Source organism: Apodemus sylvaticus, chromosome 8 (genome assembly GCF_947179515.1).
Source record: "Apodemus sylvaticus chromosome 8, mApoSyl1.1, whole genome shotgun sequence".
In the NCBI taxonomy this organism is placed as follows: Eukaryota; Metazoa; Chordata; class Mammalia; order Rodentia; family Muridae; genus Apodemus; species Apodemus sylvaticus.
Genome location: NC_067479.1, coordinates 27,804,076 through 27,819,645, shown reverse-complemented (window position 1 = coordinate 27,819,645; position 15,570 = coordinate 27,804,076). Strand labels below are relative to the sequence as shown.

At 38.2% G+C, this 15,570-nt stretch overlaps 2 pseudogenes; both read right to left on the bottom strand.

Moving 5' to 3' along the window:
* Positions 1–13,839: 13,839 nt before the first annotated feature.
* Positions 13,840–13,921, bottom strand: LOC127691786 (uncharacterized; annotated as a pseudogene).
* Positions 13,922–14,112: 191 nt separating this feature from the next.
* Positions 14,113–14,181, bottom strand: LOC127691784 (uncharacterized; annotated as a pseudogene).
* Positions 14,182–15,570: the final 1,389 nt, after the last annotated feature.

Genomic DNA, 15,570 nt, shown 5'->3' with positions numbered 1-15,570 from the left:
CAGGTTGTTTCCAGTTTCTGGATGTTATGAATAAAACTGGTATGAACATAGTTGAGCAAATGTCTTTGTGGTATAGTGGGGCATCTTTTGGGTATATATCCAAGAGTGATATAGCTAGGTCTTGGGTTAGAACTCTTTCCAATTTTCTGAGAAACTGCCCAGTTGATTTCAAAAGTGGTTGTATAAGTTCATTCCCACCAGCAATGAAGGAGTGTTTCCCTTGCAATACATCCTTACCAGAATGTGCTGTCCCTTGAATTTTGGATCTTACCCATTCTTATGGGTGTAAAATGAAATCTCATACTCTTTTGATATGTATTTCCCTGACCACTAAGGATGTAGAGCATTTCTTTAAGTTTTTCTTGGCCATTTGAGATTCTCTGTTGAAAATTCTTTGTTTAGTTGGGTAATTTAGTGTGCTGGTGTCTAATTTCTTGAGTTCTTTATATATTATAGATATTAGTCCTTTTTTCAGTCTAAGGTTAGTGAAAGTATTTTCCCATTCCTAAGACTACCATTTTGCGCTATTCATAGTGACCTTAGTTTTGCACTTTTATGAGGTCCTATTTATTAATTATTGATCTTGGTGCTGAGGTATTGGTATGCTGTTCAGGAAATTGTCTCCTGTGCCAGTGGGTTCATGGCAGTTCCCCACTTTCTCTTCTATCTGACTTAATGTGCCTGGATTTATATTGAGGTCTTTGAGCTGGGTCATAGATACAAATCTATTTTTTCTACATGCAGATATCCAGTTAGACCCGCATTATTTGTTAAAGATGCTTTCTTTTTTCTGTTGTATGGTTTTGGCTTCTTGGTCAAAAATCAAGTGTCCATAGGTATGTGGGTTTATTTCTGAGTCTTTCAATCTATTTCATTAATCAACCTATCTGTTTTTATGCCAATGACATGCAGTTTTTATTACTATTCCTCTGTAGTATAGCTTGAAATCAGGGATGATGATAGCTCCAATAGGACTTTTATTGTTCAGTATTACTTTAGCTATCCTGGGATTTTGTTTCTCCATATGAAGTTGAGAATTGCTCCTTTTATGTCTATAAAGAATTGTGTTGGAATTTTTAGGGGAATTGTATTGAATCTGTAGATTGCTTTTGGTAAGATGGCCATTTTACTATACAAATCCTAATGTTCCATGAGTGTGGGAGATCTTTCCATCTTTTCATATCTTCTTCAGTTTCTTTGTCAGAGACTTGAGGTTCTTCCCGTACAGGTGCCTCACTTGCTTTAGTAGAGTTACACTAAGATATTTTATATAATTTGTGACTATAGAAATGGGTGTTGTTTCTATGATTTTTTTTCCTCTGCCCTATAATTTGTATAAAGGAGGGATTTTTTTCTTTAGCTAATTTTATATCCAGCCACTTTGACCAGATGTATTTGGTAGAAATTACTGTAGCATTGTAATTGCTTTAGCATCACTGTAGGAGTTCTTTGGGAGAAATTTTGGGGTTGCTAATACTATGATATCATTCACCAATAGTGATACCTTGACTTCTTCCTTTCCAGTTTGTATTCCCTTGATCTCCTTTAGTTGTCCTATTGCTCCAGTTTGAAATTTTCTGGTATTTTGTATAATTTTTTTTTGTTTCTAATTGGTTAATTTCAATTCCTGAGTTTGATTATTTTCTGCTGTCTACTCATTGTGGCTTTCAGGTGTACTTAAATTGCTACTATGTGAACTCTCCAATTTCTCTATAAAAGACTTATTGCTAGGAATTTTCCTCTTAGGGCTGTTTTCATTATGTCCCATAAGATTTGGTATATTGTATCTTTATTTTCATTGAATTCTAAAAGTCTTTAATTTCCTTATTTCTTTCCTGGCCCAGTAATCATTGAGTAGAGAGGTTTTTTTTTTCAGTATCCATGAGTTTGTAGGCTTTCTATTGCTTCTGTTGTTGAAATACAGCTTTAATCCATGGTGGTGTGATAAGGTACAAAAAGTTATTTCAGTTTTTCTTATATTTTTTGAGGCTCACTTTGCAACTGTATGATTAATTTTGGAGAAGATTCATGAGGTGCTAAGAAAAAAGGTATACTCTTTTGTGTTTGGGTGAAATGTATAGATATCTGTTAGGTCCATTTTATTCATAACCTCTTTAGTTTCATCATTTCTCTGTTTAATTTCTGTCTTGAAGACATGAACCTTGGTGAGTAGACATCTCCCTGGGATATGATGTGTGACTTCTGATTAATAATGTTTCTTTTATGAATGTTGTGCATTCCCCTACACTGGGGCATTGAGCCTTGACAGGGTCAAGGGACTCTTCTACCATTAATGCCAGATAAGGCCATACTCTGTTACATATGCAGCTGGAGCCATGGGTTCTTCCACGTGTACTCTTTGGTTGGTGGTTTAGTCCCTGGGAACTCTGAGTGATCTGGTTGGTTGATATTGTTGTTCTTCCTGTGGGATTGCAAATCCCTTCAGCTCCTTCAGCCTTTTCTCTAACTCCTCCTTTAGGGTCCCTGTGCTCAGTCCAATGGTTCGCTCTGAGCATCCACCTCTGTATTTGTCAGGCACTGGCAGAGCCTCTCTGGAGATAGCTATAACAGGCTCCTGTCAGCAAGCATGTCTTGGCATCTGCAATAGTGTCTGGGCTTGTTGTCTGTATATGGAATCGATCCCCAGGTGGGACAGTCTCTGGATGGCTTTTTCTTCTGTCTCTGATCTACACTTTGTCTCTGTATTTCATCCTGTGAGTATTTTGTTCCTTCTAAGAACTGAAGCATCTACACTTCGGCCTTCCTTCTTCTTGAGCTTCCTGTGGTCTGTATATTATATCTGGATATTCCAAGCTTTTGAGCTAATTTCTACCTAACATTAAGTGCATACTATATGTACTCTTTTGTGACTGAGTTGCCTCACTTAGGATGATATTTTCTAGTTCCATCCATGTGCCTAATTCATTGTTTTTAATAGGTGAGTAGTACTCCATTGTGTCAACATACCACATTTTCTGTATCTTTTCCTCTGTTGAAGAACATTTGTGTTTTTTCCAGCTTCTGGTTATTATAAATAAGGCTTCTATGTACATAGTGGAGCATGTTGTTATATATTGGAGCATCTTTTGGATATATAGCCAGCAATGGTCCTCAGGTAATCACTCTGTCTAATTTTCTGAGGAACCACCAGACTAATTTCCAAAGTGGTTGTACCAGCTTGCCATCCCACCAACAATTGAGGACTGCTTCTCTTTCTCCACATCCTCACCAGCATATGCTGTCATCTGAGTTTTTGTTTTTAGTCATTCTGACTGTGTGAGGTGGAATCTCATAGTTGTTTTGATTTTCATTTCTCTGATGACTAAGGATGTTAAATATTTCTTTAGATGTTTCTCAGCCATTTGATATTCCTCAGTTGAGAATTCTCTGTTTAGCTCTGTACCCCATTTTTAATAGTGTTATTTGATTCTCTGGAGTCTAACTTATTGAGTTCTTTGTATGTATTAGATATTAGCCCTTTATCAGATGTAGGATCGGTAATAATCTTTTCCTAATCTGTTGGTTGCCATTTTGTCCTATTGACAGTGTTCTTTGCATTACAGAAGCTTTTCAATTTTATCAGGTCCCATTTGGACAACATTTAATTGGGGCTGCCTTACAGGTTCAGAGTTTCAGTTCATTATTCTCAAGGTGGGAGCACGGTAGCAGCTAGGCAGTCATGGTGCGAGAGGAGCTGAGAATTTTCCATCTTCATCTGAAGTCAGCTAGGAAAAGATTGGCTCCCATATTGTTACGAAGAGGGGCTAATTGCCCATCCCCACAGTGATGTACTTCCTCTAAGAACACATCTACTCAAACATCTCCTAATAGTGCCACTCCCTAGGCCACACATATTAAAACCACCAATATTGTTTAAATTTGGTTTTGTCGCAGAATATTTTGTTTTATCCATCTATGGTGAATGAGGGTTTTGCTGGGTATAGTACTCTAGGTTGACATCTGTGGTCTCTTAATGGAGGAAAAACATTTGTCCAGGCCATTGCGACTTTTACTTTGTATAATTTTGATAGGTTTGCTCTTGTATGTTGCTTGGCTTTTTACCCATACAGATTTTAATATTCTTTATTTGTTCTGTATGTTTAGTGTTTTGATTATTATGTGGCAGGAAATTTTTCTTTTTTGCTCCACTCTAATTAGTATTCTATAAATTTCTAGTATGATTATAGGCATCACTTTCTTTAGGTTGGGGAAATTTTCATCTACGATTTTGTTGGAAATATTTTCTGGACCTTGGAGTTGGTACTGGTAACTATCTTCTTATTCCTACTCTTTTTAGGTTAGGTCTTTCTTTTCATGGTGTCCCAGATTTCCTGGATGTTTTGTGTCAATATATTTTGGATTCAATATCTCTTTGCCTGGGGTATAGCCTATCTTCTACACCTGAGATTCTTTCTTTCATATTTTGTATTTTGTTGGTGATGCTTCTGTTGTTCCTGTTCTCTTACCAGGGTTTTTCATCTACAGATTTCCTTCATTTGTGCTTTCTTTATTGCTTCTATGTGTATTTTCAGATCTTTTAACAGTTTTATTCATTTTCTTCACCTGTTTCATTTTATTTTCCTGTATTTCTTTAAGTGATTTATTCATTTTCTTGTGAAAGGCCTCCATCATCTTTATAAGATTGAATTTAAGATCATTTGTATGTGCCTAGGTTATGTTAGAGTATACAGGCCATGCTGTAGCAGGAGTACTGTGCTCTACAGGCAACATATTACTCTGGTTTTTGTTATGTTCTTACAATGGCCTTTAATCATCTTTTTCCCTGGATTTTCCTGGTGTAGCAGGCCTTGGGTGTGTAGGTTTGGGATGAACAATGGTACTCAGGGAACAGTGTATGTCTCAAGGCAGCTGGATGTGCCCCTGGGGTCTCAGATGTGAGCTCTATGCATGTTTTTTTCTCATCCATGGTGTACACTTACCTCACTTTAACCCCGGGTTCAAATAATCCTTTCCTTCTACTAGCTGCCTTGACCACAGTATTTTATCATATATTGAAAAATAAGCTATGAAGAAATATAGGAATTTTAAATTTATTTGATAAGATAACTTATTTGATAAGTTATTTAATTTATTTGATAAGAACTCAAACAAAAGGATTAAGGATATATTTCAGTTGGTAAATGCTTGACTAAAATGCTGGAAGCCCTGTGTTTAATTACCAGTACTTCCTCAATGCTGTGTGGTAGCACACACGTATAACTCAAGCACTCTGGAGGTGAAGGTAGAAGGACCAGAGAGACATTCAAGGTCACACTTAGCTACCTTCAAGTTGGAGTCTTTCTAAGACAGGGAACTCTGTCTAAAACAAACTAGCATCTCGTAAAAATGTAGGGCAATGAGGATGCCTTCTAGGAACTATTTTGTTGAACAACAACAACAAAAAGTATTATTTATAGACAATTCTTTATGGAATAATAATAGATTCAATAATAGTTAAATAATATTTAACACCATCATCATTATCATTATGGACATTTTTATTATTTTACATTGGGTCTGGTCTTGAACTCCCCGTGTAGCTAAGGATAAATTAGAACTTCTGATCTTTTTGCTTTAGCCCCTAGAGTGTTGGGATTATAGGTATACTCCATCAATTCTTTTTTCTTTTTCTTCTTTTCCTTTTCTATTTTTTTTTTTTCTGTTTTCAGAATTGGACCCAAGACTACTTGTAAATTTGACAAGCTCTCTACTAACAGAATTAAATTTCTATCAAGTTTCTTTGATTTTTATGGACGATGTCTATAAATACTTTTCTAGAAAACAAGATAGATAGGGATTATCTCAGTGATAATTGTTATCATGCTGGTGGGCTCCTGGAACTTTAGAGATACTAATAGGAAAGTTAAGATTTTAAAGATAGCATTACATTAGGAATATCAGATTTATATGAAAAAATAATAAAAAAAAATGAAAAGATGATCTTAACTTCCCAAACTACTCTGGATTTACCCAGTTATAAGATCTAGTTACCTATTATAAGGCATCAAAGAACATTTGCCACCAAAGAACCTGATGTCCAAAAAAGTGAGCGATTGGCAATAAGGAATCATTCATTATTAGACTGTACCCAGGTTTCAGTACACGAACTAGCACTATATATCTAGGTAGACCTCTGAGTTTCTGTGGGCCAGGAACTGCTATGGATATCTTACTTACAACGTGGAGTTTTGTTTGTATTTATCTAGATTTATTTCTTTGTTATATGTTGAGTAAGGAGTGTGGAAAATATATTATTTTGTTAATCCTTAGACCTCAGATTGAGAACTGTACTGATAAACTTCTCTAGAGGAAGCACATCTAAGGAAACTATATAAACCTGAGTTATTTAGAAGGGAATCTTGCATCTTGAATATGAGCCTGACTTTGTAATGTGACTTAATTCTTAGAAAGTGGGGTGAAAAATGAATGGGAAAAATGTATGCAGATCAATGGATGACTGTATATTCTATAAACTGTAGAAGAAGTAGTTCAGTCATTCCATGCCTTTGCAAAACATGCAGCACCAGTTAAATCTGTGGCTGACGCCACACATGCAATTCAGGTGGCGCTGTGTGACTCCAGGGCGAGGTCCCTCCATGTGTCTCTCCATCTTTGCCTCCCTCTCCCACCCTCCTTAACTCTCCACATCCCCTGTATTTAGAAGATGAAGAAATTCTGTCCACTCAAAGAGACAGGTTCAGGTAATTTCCTGATAGCTAGCTTTCACCTTCAGACAGATTGCCAAACTAGCTTGCAGGCAATTCCTGCCTCACAAGCTTTGAACCACCCGTACTGATCCTGAAAGCATAGACAAACCATTCACAATGATCTAACCCCCAGTCCCAGGCTCTGGAACAAAATACAAATCATCCAGATTTCAGCAGCTAGGCTTTGGCTGTTTTGTTCCACAGTCACATTGGGATGATTTGTTTCCCAGAGGGGGTGTTGTGTTAACATGTATTAAGTACTTGAAGAAATAGCTAAAGTAAAGAAGTGAGTAAAGATAAAAGAACAGGAAAGATGATAACTCAAAAGACAGTGTGAGATCAAAAGCCCAGGAGGATGATTAACCATAAAAGAGTTTGCATTTCTTACTCTAGGAAAGACAGCAAATGGTGTTGGTAATATAAAGGTAGTTGAAGAATGGAGAAATACTCTTGAAAGAGTCATTGGCTTTTAAAATGTGCATTTACAGAACATTGAAAACCTTTAATTTTTTAGAACCTGTTTCACATCTATTTTACCCACTCTATTGAGGTGATAAATATTACTTACCTTTTCAATTTTACACTGTTCCTGGTCTGTTGCATATTTTAATTTGAAATTTTAATGTTTTTTTAAAAAGGCTAAATAAGATAAGCACAGTTTGCTTTAAAAAGGCAGAAAACTTCTAAGCAGTATACCCCAAATTAATCATCAGGCCCCCTTTCCCTCATATTTCTTTCCTTAATGGTTTAGAGATGAGCAGTCACATTACCATTATGTATGAATGCAACTAAGCATAAATAAGTGGGACAGGTTGGCCTGCAAACAAATTTCATTAAAGTACCTAGATTAACACATTTTAAAGGTCTCTTTAATGAATCTTTGTCCTTGTGATACAACACAAGCAAGAACAGGGCAAACTAAGTTGTAGAATTTTATATCTCCAGCTCTAGCTTCAAACAATTAAGGGAGTTATAAATAAGCCCCACTATCTTCATCCCACTCGAAAATAATGAATGAGCCTTCCTCATGAATCACAAGACTATCACATCAACACATCAGCATCCCAAGATCATGAAAGCAAGACTTAAAACCAGCATTACATTTTGGAATAAATCATGGACTTGGTAACTACTTCAGAATTGTAAATGTTATGATTTTTAGAGTTATAGCATAATTCATATATCAAAATGTGACATCTATGAACCCCATCTGAGAGTCTCTAGGGCTTTTCTAATTTTCAGAGCGAAAGCTTTTGTGAGTCTACATTTTTTTTAAAAAAAAAAGTACATTGAAAAAGTAGTTGAACAAAAACAATCAGAAATTTTTAAAAAATGAGAATTCTTTTCCTAGTGAAAATCACACTGACAGGCAAATATATGTAGGAAAAGCAACAGCGAGTTTCGCCCCTGCAAGCATGGTATGATTGTTATTGCTGAGAAAATGAATTGCCTTTACTTTTTATTACAAATAAGAGGTAACAAAGCTTATTGGGGAATGGATGTGCTTCTCAGAACAGGATTAATATATATCGAAGACAATTATATTTTTTAAATCTGATTTCCATTGAACGTCATCAAAAGTGATCTTAATCTTCTTTTCATTTTTTAAAACCAGCATGTTAGGTATAGTCATGACTTTTTTTTAACAATTTGTTTGGGGTTTGCTTTCTCCCAGCTGCTCGTGGTCTCTGCTTACGGACTCCTGAGATGGTTAGCCATTTTCTTATCTCTGCTGTTCTATTGCTCAAGGCCCCATTCTTCCTTATGAGCTAGTATTCTGCTGTCATAGAGTTTGTTCTGGCTCTGTAGGCTTTATCCACACTTACATCCATTTGCGTCTATCTGCCTGGATCTTTATTAGAGAGAACATGTTGTTTGTATCTTTCTGCATTTGAGTCAACTCAATACTTAATGCTTTCCAGGTTCATGTAGTGTTTTCTGGATTTTTCCTCTCCCCCCCCCTTTATTGAAAATAGATTTTTTTCTTCACATGGTATATTCTGAATACATTTCCCCTCTCTGTACTTTCCCAGTTCTTTACCTTCCCACCCATCCAGACCATTGTCCTTTATGCCTCTCATGAGAAAAAAAACAGGCTTCTAAGGGATAATAATTAAATAAAATATAAGAAGGTTAAAAAAAAAAAAAACCCTAACACACCAGAATAAGTTAAACAAAGAGAAGGAAAAGCACTCAAGAAAGGCCACAAGAAACAGATATAGACCCTCAAGAATCCTATAAAGACACTAAACTTTAAGCAATAACATATACATGGCACAGCCACAGGCAGACTCCTGATCATGCTGTCTTAAACTCTGTGAGTTTGTATGTTTTTGATCATGTTGCTCTAAATGTCTTTGTTTCCGTGGTGTCCTCTTCTCCTTGGAACTCTACTGATTACTCTTACCCTTACTCTGCCTCCTCTTCAGCAGCATTCCCTGGGCCCTGAAGACAGGGAGTTGATGGAGACATCCTATATAGGGCTCAGTGCCCCAAGATCTCTTACTCTCTGCATAATATCTGGTTGTGGGTCTCTAAATTTGTCCAGGAGGAAGATTCAGTGATGATGAGTGAGCAAGGCGCTAATCCATGAGTATAGCAGAATGTACTTTGGAGTCATTTAATTGCAACAGACCTTTAGCTGAACAGTAGTATTTCAATTTTCCTAGCCCCCTGGTCTATCTAGTCTCAGGTTCTTGGCCACCAAGCAGCATTGGGTGTGGGTTGTATCTCATGCAGTGGGCTTTAACTCAAACCATATATTAGTTTGTGACTCTCAGAAGCTTTATGTCATTATTGTAGTAGCACATCTTGTGGGCAGAAACACGCTGTCTCTTCTAGTACAGATTAGAAGCCCAAGGTCATGAAGGCTCTATGTAGGCACAAGCTTAGCTTCTCCCTGTTCAGTGAGTTGTGTATTTGTTGTCATCATCAATGGGATCTTGCCATCAGTTTGTGAAGAGGAACCTATACTATACCCTTGGAAACATGCTGGGACATGGCGGGGGGGGGGTCCATGGAACAGTTTTAGCTAGCAACTCACTTAGATGTAACCCATTTCTAGTAGTGGAAACTACATTTGGTATCAAGAGAGATCCAATTAGGCTGGGTAGTATTTCAGGAAATCTATTGTATTATATTTCCATACTACCCCTAAAATGGACTGTAATTTTAGCTGTCTGTCATTATATTCTCTCCAATATCCTCCTTTCTCCTCCCTCTCTACAGTTGATTCTTCCACTCCAGCCACCTCACATCCATCTATAACTATTCTATGTCTCTTTCCTAGCGACATCTCTCTGTCCCTCCAGTTTCTTACTCTATACTGGTTCTGTGGATTGTGGTTTGGCTATCATTGACTTATTAGCTAATATGCACATATAAATGAATACATACTTTATTTGTCTTTCTGGATCTGTGATTCTTCATTGAGAATTGTTTTTCTATTTCCATCCATTTACCTGTGAATTTTATTTTTTAATGGCTAAATAACATTCTATTGTCCTTGTCAACATTACCTGTTGGGGGACATGTAGGTGGTTTACAATTTCTGAATACTATGCATACAGCAGCTATGAACATGGTGTCTCTGTGGTATGTTAAAAAAATTCCTAAGAATGGAATAGCTAGATCTTGCGATAAATCTATTCCTATCTTTGAGAGGAACTATTATGCTGATTTCCATACTGAATGTGAAGTTGGCAGTCTTACCACCAACTGATGAGTGTTCCTTTTACTACACATCCTCACCACCATTTCTTAGTTTATTTTTTGTCTAGAAGACCTCAACATTGGTGAAAATAAGGTATTGCAGTCTTTCACTATCCACTTGGGAGGGTCATTTCATGACTTCAGCTAAACCAATATTTCTTTTAAGAACATAGTTGCCCGTGTATTTGATACATACATTTTAAGAACTGCAATGACTTCTTGGTGGGTTTTCCTTTTATGAATATGTAGTATCCTTCACAATAGCTACTGGTTGGTTTGGGTTTAAAGTCTATTTTTTCAGTTCACTTCTTAGATCTATTTGCTTAAATATTTTTTCTATCATTTTGTTTTATGTTGAGGTGATGTCTATCCTCGATGTTAAGCTGTAGTTCTTAGATGCAGCAGAAGGATCCTGTTTTCACAACCATTTTGTTAGTCTGAGTCCTTGATTGGAGAATTGAGATCATTGATATTGTCATATATCAATGAGCAGCAGCTGATCATTTCTGTTCTCTCTTTCTCTTTCTCTCTCTCTCTCTCTCTCTCTCTCTCTCTCTCTCTCTCTCTCTCTCTCTCTCTCTCTCTCTCTCCTGTGTGTGTGTGTGTGTGTAAGGGGGCCATGAGTGTGAATGCATGCATGTATTTGATGTGTTTACCCCTTTTGGTTTGCTGGAATCTGGGGTTAATTATTTTTAGTTTCCTTGGGTGGTGTCAACTTCTTAAGACTGGAGTTTTCCTTCTAGAAGCTTCTATAGGGCTAGTATTTTATGTAAATACTGCTTAAATTTGGTTTTATTGTGGAATATCTTATTTTAAATATCTATTGTTATTGAAATTTTTCCTAGGTACAGTAATGTGGGCTACCATGTATGATCTCTTTTGAGTCTCTAAAATGCTTGCCCACATCCCAGTGTTTGGAATCTCCACTGAGAAATTAGGTGTTTTCCAAAAACTTTTGAGTACTGGAAGTACTGGGAGGAACAACAATATGAGCCACCCAGTACTCCAGAGCTCATAGGGACAAAACCATAAACCAGAGAGTGCACATGGAGTTACCCATGGCTCCAGACATATAGGCAGTAGAGGATGACCTTGTTGGACATCACAGGGAGGAGAGGCCCTTGCTCCTGGAAAGGCTTGATGCTGAGTGTGGGGGAATGTTGGGACAGGGAAGTGGGAGAAGGTTGATTGGGGAACAGGGGGAGGTGAGATGGGTTATGAGACTTTCCGGGGGAGGAGAACCAGGAAAGGGAGCAACATTTGAAATGTAAATGAAGGATAATGTAATAAAAAAGAAAAAAGTTTAATAAATAAACATAATCTATTATAAGTCAAGGAGAAAAAAACAAACAAAAACAACTTTTTATTATCCACCCCCCCTCAATTGGAAAAAAGAAAAACCTCACTGTAGAAGCTATAGTGTGATGAAGTGTGGAAAAGGAAAGGAGGGCTCTCTCCCTCATCCACCTGCATGGGAGATCAGTGGCAAGGCTGGCTGGACACTTGGGGCTAGCTTACCCACAACTTCTGCAAACAGAGTCAGTTCTGCTGTGCTTTCTGAGCAATATGCAGGGTGGTCTCCCAAATACTGCTGCTGGAAGGAGCAAGGCCAGCTATCCTGCTCTCTCCTAGGGCCCGATCTTCCACAATGGCCAGACAAAGGGTGGAGACAGTTCTGTATAACCATTAGACACCGATATGTCCCACCACAGCAGTCCAGACTAGAAATGTCTGCCTGCCTCTCGAGGGTAGCAGACCCCTTCTGCTGCAGTGCCTCAAACTCACATGTGCTCTCTCCTGCAGGAGCAACACATGCCAATGCTCTACCATGGTCCCAGGGTGGCATCAGTAACTACTCACATCAGGCTATTCCTCACTACCCTCTAGTCTCCAGTTCTCTGTCTCTTCATTATACCCACACACTTTCATTTTTCTTTCTCTTCTATTTCTCTAAGACTTACTTATTTGTTCCCTTTAGTAGAACTGGGGGGGGGTCTCTGAGTGTCTTGAGTCATCCTAATAGTGTTTTCTAGAGTGCTATGCCCGACTCTTGCATAATGGCCCTGGGCAGCATTTATCTCAGCTATGGTCTGACCGCCAGGTTGGCACCGTGTGGATGGTGTGTAAAGGAATTTTAATTCAGTAACATGGCTGCTCTGGCAAGGGATCACAACCAAAAACCTCCCAGTCTGTCTAATCTTGTTGGAATAGAGACATGTTTTGGTTTACCATATAATGTATCTGAAATATCTGACCACAGCACATAGCTTTAATCCCAAACAAAAATGTAAGGTTAATTTATAGAAGGAAGCAGCCATGTTTGAAAGTGATGGGGAGTGTTTGGGGGGAGATGATGATGTGATGAATCAGAGAAAGATATGGAAGACAAAATGAGTCAGAGGATACGCCCCACTCCCAAGAAAACAGGACGGGAAGAGAGGCAACTTAAGAGTCACACACACACACACACACACACACACACACACACAGAGAGAGAGAGAGAGAAAGAGATGGAGAGGGAGAGGGAGCGGGAAGGAGGGAGAGAGAGGGAGGGAGAGGGAGGGAGAGGGAGGGAGAGAGAGAGGGAGAGGGAGAGGGAAAGGGAAGGAGGGAGTGAGGGAGAGAGAGAGAGAGGGAGAGGGAGAGGGAGAGGGAGGGAGGGAGGGAGGGAGAGAGGGAGAGGGAAAGGGAAGGAGGGAGAGAGAAAGAGAGAGAGAGAGAGAGAGAGAGAGAGAGAGAGAGAGAGAGAGAGAGAGAGAGAGATTTTTTGACCAGGAGAGTTTTATACAGAGAAATTGCAGAGAGAAAAAGCTAGACACAGGTGAAGACAGAACAAGAGATTGAAAAGGAAACAGAGAGGTCAAGCACAACAATTCAAGAAGCTGAGTGGTGCCAGTTTGAATCAGTCAGCTTAGAGAAGGGTTTTGAGCCAGAACAGCTGAGTTGAACCAGTCTTCAGAAAGAGTGAGAAAGGATAAGCTTATTCACCAGAAAGTCTTAGAAGTATAGGTCAGCAGATGAAGGCTGGATGAATAGATTGTATGGAGGCTAGAAAATTCCATGCCAAGGAATTTAAGGATAGTTAGAAAAAAAATCAAAATAAAATAAATGCTCAGGGATCAGCCCAAGCCATGTATTCCACAGCTTGTGTACAGCTTTCATCTCATCCCATAAACTAAGGACCTGGAAATGTCAATTACATCTCGTGAATAAAAGTTACATTAACACTGGTGGTAACTTCAGGCTTGCTACTTGCCCTGGCCACTCCCATGGCCCCATATCTCAAGCTAACTCCTGCCCTGGGCCTGAGGTCCCAGGAAGAATTCTTTGAATCTCTGGTTTGCTCCATGCCTTGGAAACCCACCTGGGCCTGTGCTGGGCTGCACTGATAGGTGGTTGTCTCAAGGTTGTTATTTTATGGGGTGTTAAACTACTAATCATTATATGTTCACAGGTCAGAACATTGAGGATAGACATAGACTCTCTCCTATCCGACCTACAGAAAACCTCGAATCCAAGGAGGAAAACTACATCCAAGAAAAGAGGAAATGAATAATTTCATGCCAGCAAAAACAAGGGAATCACACACACACACATGCATACACACACACACATACACACACACACACATAAACACACCACCACCACCATCAACAACATCAACAACAACAAAAACTAACAATCACTGGTCATTAATATCTCTTAATATCTACTGGCACACGTGTGACACAGCAGCCACACCTGCCATGCCTCTAGGGGCAAGCCAGGCATTATTTTAATAGGTACCTTTAAATGCTATTTGGAATGTTGCCCTTACAAAGTTTAATATTCTTTCTTTGTTCTGTTACTTTTGCGTTTTAATACAAACTCTAGGGACTTCCTTTTCTGCTTAAGTCTATTAAGTTTTTTTTTTGTTTTTTTTTTTTATGCTTCTACACTCTTGATAGGCATCTCCTTCTTCAGGTTAGAAAATTATTTTCTTCAAGATTTTGTTGAGATTATTTTCTGTGCCTTTGACCTTGGTCTCTTCTACTTCTTCTGGGCCTATTTAGATTCGCTTGTTTGTTTGTTTTTTACAGTGTGGTGGTTTGAATATGCTTGGCCCATGGGAAGGGGCACTATTAGGAGGTGTGGCCAAATTAAAGAAAGTATAGCCTTCTTAAAGGAAGTATGTTACTGGGAAGGGTGGGCTTTAAGTTCTCATATATTCATTCAGGTCTGGCCAGTATGATACAGACTCTCCTTGTTGCCTGAGGATACAATCTCCTTCTGGCTGCCTTCAGATCAAGATGTAGAGCTCATGGCCTTTCCAGCACCAAGTCTGCCTACACAGTACAACGCTTCCTACAGTGATGACATGGACTGAATCTCTGAAACTCTAAGCCAACTCCAATTCATTGTTTTTCTTTGGATATGATACTTGAGGTAGCTTTGGTTATGTCCCTTCATAGCGATGAAACCTTAACTAAGATACACAGTGTCCTAGATTTCCTCAATGTATTATGCCAGATTTATTTTTTAAGATTTAACATTTTCTTTGACTGCAGTATCCATTTGTTCTATTATATCTTCAATGCCTGAGATCCTGTCTTCTCTCTTTTGTATGCTGTTGTTGTGGTCTGACACTGAGGATCTTGGTCAAGTTTCTAAATTATTTATTTCCAAATTTCTTTCACTTTGTGTTTTTCTTATTGATTCTATTTCCACTTTAGGTCTGGAAGTGTTTTATTCATTTCCTTCCACAATTCTTCTTATAGCAATTTTCAAAACTATTGCGTTATTTCTTGGGAACACACAGACACACTTTAAACAGTCATTCAAGATGGCAGACTTGCACGCATTCCTTTAATTAATGAAGATAAGTGAAACTTTAAGCTCCTAGGATACCTGTAGTTGGGGCTTTCTTATCAGATTAGAAACCTCAAGCATGCTTACAAGGCAAGTTTGTAATAATATAATCAAAGTTTTGACATGCATTGCACTTTGATATATCATTTATTTTTATTAGTAGCCTAGCTGTGGCTTTATATTTGCTTCACATTTGATTTTGCCTTTACAGAACTTCAGGATGCATGGTTTCTGGAGAAGTTTAAAACTATTAGCATGTTTTAAGATTTCAGAATCCTAACAACACTTTGTAAGACTGACTCAT